General features: G+C 42.1%; 1 pseudogene across 1 annotated transcript; it reads left to right on the top strand.

Moving 5' to 3' along the window:
* Positions 1 to 201: 201 nt before the first annotated feature.
* LOC147623685 (receptor-like protein 57 pseudogene) lies at positions 202 to 3,141 on the top strand (annotated as a pseudogene). The gene is made up of 2 exons (XR_015269193.1): positions 202 to 270; positions 960 to 3,141. The product of XR_015269193.1 is annotated as a receptor-like protein 57 pseudogene (transcript).
* The last annotated feature ends 3,204 nt before the right edge of the window (positions 3,142 to 6,345 follow it).

Below are 6,345 nucleotides of genomic sequence, written 5' to 3' on the forward strand. Positions count from 1 at the left end.
ACACACACACTCACGCACACACACATGTAGGCACATAAATGATTCAATAGTTCTTCGAGTATGTGCATGTCACATTCAAAAAATCTCCACTAGCTCTCCTTTTCTCTTTCTTATGCGTGTGGGGTACAAACATAAAAATTCAATTGCACATGCACATAAGCACAAATCAACTCTATATATTTGAGTATCAACACTTCAAAGTAACCACTCTCCTTTTTTATATCTTCACTTCTTCCATCACTTAGGTGAAGAATAAGCTCACTTGATTTGGTATGATTTCTAGCCTCTCTTTTGTTATTTCCTCTTCCATTAACCTTGATTAAGTCTTCTTAATTGAAGAATTAGCTCATTTAACTTAGTAATTCACTTCTTAGATTCTTTATTAGCTCCTCTTTCTTTCACCTTGATTTGTTTCCCTTAAGCTAATGACGATGGGCTTAGATTGGTATGAGCTCCTATTGCCCAATCAATAGCTTTCCTTTTACATAGCTTCTATCAATTTTGTTCCTCTTCAATCAATAAAACTAGATCACTCAACAATTCAAAAAACACAGTCTTGTTTTTGCCGCTTCTTAAAGCCTCCATACATCTTGAGCACAATTTCATCGCACATATTCGCAAGGCGCTCATTTGTGAGTACCTTTGATTTTGTTTATGGTATGACTTTTCTTTGCTTTGGACACTTTGCCACCTTCCAAGGTACTTTTTAACTTTGCCTTTCTAATGATATGCATTGCTACTCGCACTAGAACTGGATATAGTTCCTCTTGCCTCTTCTCTTTGCCTCTTCACACTCGAATTTTTATTCTCCTCCTCCTCCTCTCTCTTGCATATGGGCATTTCAACACCTACATAGCCTAATCTTGTTTTTTTTTTGGTCTTCTCTTCTCTCTACTCTCTCGCATTGGTTTTTTCACATATACTTAGCCTAATGCTGTACTTTGTTTGTCAATGCTCAGGAATCAGGACAATTTGCCATTGCCATGAGGGTTTCTAATATTTGAACTCCATTCCCAGCCAGCCTTCCCCCTCCTCCTCTTCACCCACTTCTCTTCTCCTCTCATTCTCTCTCTCTCTCTCTCTTGCATTTGTTTTTTCACATATACTTAGCCTAATCCTGTACTTTGTTTGTCAATGCTTAGGACAATTTACCATTGCCATGAGGGTTTCTAATCCTCTCCCTCACACACACACACACAAGCTTGCCCACAACAATAGGTTTTTCTACCTTAGTGTGAGGGTTTCTAGTCACGAGGGCGTCAGGTGTTTTACTATCCATCGGCTCTCTGTACCTCAGCTACAGCTCTCTCTCTCTCTCTCTCTCTCTCTCTCTCTCTACAATGAGCTTCATCATCACCATCGCGCCTGTACTGCTCTTCTTCATAGCAGCAGTGGTGGGCGACGATGTGAGCTGTTTGAATGGTCTTAAAGCTTCGATGGAGGGCGGGGCGGGGAAGCTCAGCCAATGGACGCCATCACTGCTAGCGACGCCCTGCGACACGCCGATCTCAAGCAAGCTAAACGGCATCGGCTGCAACAGCAATAAGGTCATCTCCATTGTCCTCAGTTTCTCCGATCTCTCAGGTACCCTTCCGCCCACCATAGCTGACTGTACTAGTCTGGAAACCCTAGACCTCTCCTCCAACCACCTTTCTGGCTCCCTCCCCTCCAACATAGGCAACCTTTCCAATCTCGTCTCCTTTAACCTCTCCTCTAACCTCCTCTCTGGCCCTATCCCCGTCGAGATTAGCGATTGTTCTTATCTTAATTTCCTTGATTTGCACCTAAACCAGTTTTATGGCCCCATCCCTGGCCAAATTGGGCTCCTCCAGAGACTTAGATACTTTGATGTTTCTCATAATAAGCTCTCTGGGCAGATACCCAGCTCTCTTTCTAACACTTCCACAGGGTCCCCTCGCTTCAATGCAAGCTCCTTTGTTGGAAATAAGGACCTTTATGGGTTCCCTTTGCCCCCTCCTAGCAGCCATAGCCTCTCTGTGCTTGCCATTGTGGGCATAGGCCTGGGCAGTGGCCTGCTCAGCCTCATTGTCAGCTTCACAGCTGTCTGCATCTGGCTCCGGGTTTCCGAACATGGCTTTGCTGCACAGGAGGGTAAGATCTCTCAATTGGTGTCAGAATCATGATGTTGTGGCCCTTGGTAGAGGTCAAGATTTTGCAACCAATGTCAGAATCATGATATTCCCAATGATATGTCCCATGGTATTTTACAATGGATGTCAGCATCATGATGTTTTCTGTGATGTGTCCTGTGGCAGATGGTAAGTTTTTGCAGTTGCTGTCAGAACCTTTGTGTGTCCTGTTGTATACCCCACATCATTTGAACACAAATGCACTCAGGTTGCCTCAGATATGGATTTGGCATCCGTAAGCTTCATCAGTTCAACATGAATACACTTCGGTGCCCCTTGCAGATTTAGCACTAGAAGCTTCATCTTTTGAATGCACACACACTTTGTCTGCACCCTACTTCGTCTTTCCACACACCCATAAGCTTCTTTATTTTATACACACTGGCTGCGCCTTGGTTTGGGATTAGCATCCATGATCTTCATCAGCATTTGTCAAGAAACCATTAAAGCCATTAAAGACTTGGTCTGGAAGATCAAGAAGAGCTTGCCGAAGTAAACGAGTATACCTTATATCACTATCTGCCTTTCTCTCCAGCCTGGAAGATGGTGATACATCCATGATTTGTTTCATAGTTTGAGGGCTTGCAATGCAGTGTGCCAATCTTCATGGTAGAAAAAGCAGGCAGGAAGCTGAAAACTACTTTTTGGGCACATCTAATAAAAAGCTGAATCTACATTGAAATTGGAAGGTTTTTGGCAGAGGCTAATGCATTTATTTTTCCCTGACTTTTGGGATGATTTAGTTTGGATTCTGACAATTGGTGGGTAGTATTTGACGCCAACAACAACAAAAAAAAGGCTGCACCACCCAGTGCCTCTATCAAGTGAGTATTGAAAAATATGAATCATCTGGCCTAAGATGTTATCTCAGGCGCAAGCCAGCTAAGGATAGCAAAATAGTTGTGTCGTACTCTTCAGTGTAGCGTTTGAAGGGGATTAGAGGCAAAATTCTCAGGTGGTATCATGTTAATTAAGTACATTAATTACGAAATATTGTGGAGGTCTTGAAGCTTATCTCTGGCATGGAGTGTTATGGTTTACTATGTTGCAATTTGCAACACTCCAAGTGCAGATTTCATTGCAGACTCTAGGTTTGATATCTCAGAGGCTGGACTATTGTGCACATTTTTGCAGTTGGCAGTGCGATGTTGGTGGTGCTGGACCATGGACTGTGTTCTTGTTTTGGAAGCATCTTTGTTTGAAGTATCATACAACTGAAACTTTTCCTAGCTGGTACGAAGGAAGGCTTCAAAGCAATGAAACAGATGGAACATTTCTTGTGACATAACAAGGTTCTTAAATGCTTGTGTGTGCATGTGTGTGTGCTTGTGCATTCAGGAAAGCTCTGTGGGATTTTTCCTCCATGCTATTTGCCGCACGTTGGTAGTGAGGAGTACACGCGCTGTTAGGCGACTTGCAAGTTTTGAGCACAGCCCTCTTTTTTTTTTTCAAGGTTTGAGCTTAAAGAAAATGAGATCTCCATTCAATGATAACTATTTTAAAGAGTTGCCAAATGCATACCACGTCAATGTCACTGAGGTTTCTTATGTAATCCACATTTGTTTGCAGCTTTCATACCATCTCATTACAGCATCCTCATGCAGTGACTTGTCAAGTTGCCCCAATCACCTAAGAATCTGCAGGTGTCCACTCTTTGTACCTTCTTTTGGTCTATTCCCTCTTTCGAGTGTCTTATCTTTGGCCTTTGTTTATTCTTGTTCTTGCCTCTCCTCCTGAGCGTTGCTACATAGTGCAGCCTTGAAAAAATGAGGTTGTACCATACCAGTCGAGGTTAGACATGGTACCTTAGAAACCTTGCATTATTTTTTCTCATGCACAAACACAATCATGCATGCATATGGTTTGTACGCACTGTACATATTGTATGTATGTGTGTATTTATGGCTGTATGTGTGGCTTATTGTATGCAGGCATGTATATATATATGTGTATGTATGTGTGCACATTTTTATAGGCCTACTGTACCTCTCCTTCGGGGTTTGAAACTCACTGAAACCCATACTGTTTGCACATTTCTGAAGGTTCTGGCGATGCTGCTCTTACCATTGCACGTCACCATTGTTCTCCTCCTTTGTGCTTACATGCCTAGTCACTTGTCCTCTCACTTCAACCACCTCAATATTGCAATAATCTCACAACTTTGTTTACTATACAGCTCTGGCCCTTTAGTTATTATGCACACATCAACAACAAAGACCTGCCGCCACACAAACTGCATCAAACTCTCCTATGTGCAATTGCCTACCTTTCCATTTTGCAATAAGGATCTCCATCCAATGTAATGTCTCATTCTAGTCATCACCAGTAAGTGGTATAAGAGATGGCTCCTTAAAAGGGCAAGGGGTCAGCTAGTGAATAGTGAGTCCATTAGTAATCAGTTAGCTATGAGAAGTTGGATTACTTTGATGTGTTGCACCCCAGGATCTCCACTAATTCTCATCACTTAGTTATTGATATATGCCTATACTATCATTGTAGAGTCTACCTTGTTGCCTTCTCTATCCATACGGTTCATGAATGCATGGTTGCTTTGTAAATCTATACCCACTAGTAATCTTCATACGCAACTATGGTGATCATAGTTTGCCAGGCATTTCAGAACCACTTCTAAAGCGTTGACACAAATTGTGGAAGCTTCATAGACGCTTCTTGCGGGGGAATGGGGTTATAGGTTAGAATTTTTAGATGTGGCTAAACTTCTCTAACACCAACCACACTTTAAAGAAAGTAGTGAATCTAAATCTTTGGATGAATGTTGAAGGTTATAGAGAACGGTACTCTATGATCTTGTAAGAGGTTTAACATAGCTCATCGATTTGGGAACACTTGAGCCTTGCACGATAGAGAGAAGAAGAGGAAGAATGCAAGGGTCTTACCGGCTTGCATCTCTAGCCACTCTTAGTATAGCAATACTCTCATGCAGATAGCTAGGGTCCTCGACTTTGACTTCCCCATTGTCAGTACAAGGAAGCTTTGAAAATGGGTGGGGATTAAAGAGAGAGAGAGCTATGGAAAGCTCAACCTCTACCTCAATGCCTTGGTGAGTGAGAGCATGGGGGGGAAGGGGAGAGAAAGAGAAAGGGAGCGTCAACATACCATCACTTATCCACACAATCCTCAAGCAAGCATGCAACAAAGATAAGAAAACATACAAGTAAGCATCAATCACAAGTGCAAGAAAGACTCAAACTTAATTGTGAGATGTCCTTTCTCATTAGTCAAAGTGTCTTATATATAAGATTCATATTTGATGGTCCAATTAATGTTCGAGGGCCCAAAAGCTAGTCTAGGCTAATTTGCTAGTCTAAGTATATACTACTGACATTACACAAGTATAATTATATACTACTGACATTACACAATTAATGTCTGAGGGCCCAAAAGCTAGTCTAAGTATATACTACTGACATTACACAAGTCATAAGCTCAGTTTTGATTACCTTATGGTATTACACAAGTTGTAGATTTCCCATAATCATTTACATGAAGTGCTTTGCGCGGTACAAAAAGTATGGCTCAAAAGTGTTCCCGCACATTCAAAGTAATGTTAGCCAATGTGGCTTAATCATAGTTCTGTCCTTGGAATCAGTAAACTCAATGGGAGTTGGTGGTAAAAGCCACTAAAGCTAGTAGAAGTCGAAGCGGGACTTTGTGGGGGTGTGGTGAGATGGAAAGCTTTGTAAAATGTCCAGAAGACGGTCTCGAACATGTCTAACCTTGCACCATAGGACTTACTTGTAGTAGCCAAGTATCTATCGAAGAGTGGGGACCTTTGTTGATGTCCAGAAGACGGTCTCGAACATGTCCAGAAGACGGTCTTGAACATGTCTTTGAATGCTATCCTTGTATCCATAGGACTTGCTTGTAGTAGTAGCTGAGTATCTGTCGAAGAGTGGGGCCTTTGTTGATGTTGAAGGCTAGGCCCTAGGGACCTTCATCAAAAGGGTGATAGTTTAGAAATTCCACCAGAAGGACGATGAGGTGGAAGAAGTGAATGGTAATGAGAATGTTAAGGTCAAACAATTTGTAATAATCTTGGATGAACTTGCGCATGGTGTGAAATCTAGACCTCGTTGAAAAGGAAGGGTGGCCTAGATGGAGGTATCTAGGGGAAGTTAAACTAGAGCTTTGGGTACTTCTGTAGCTCTTCATCGAAGAAGTCCTAGGCCCATCC

Source organism: Cibotium barometz, chromosome 26, assembly GCF_041138505.1.
Source record: "Cibotium barometz isolate CiBa-2024 chromosome 26, ASM4113850v1, whole genome shotgun sequence".
Classification (NCBI taxonomy): Eukaryota; Viridiplantae; Streptophyta; class Polypodiopsida; order Cyatheales; family Cibotiaceae; genus Cibotium; species Cibotium barometz.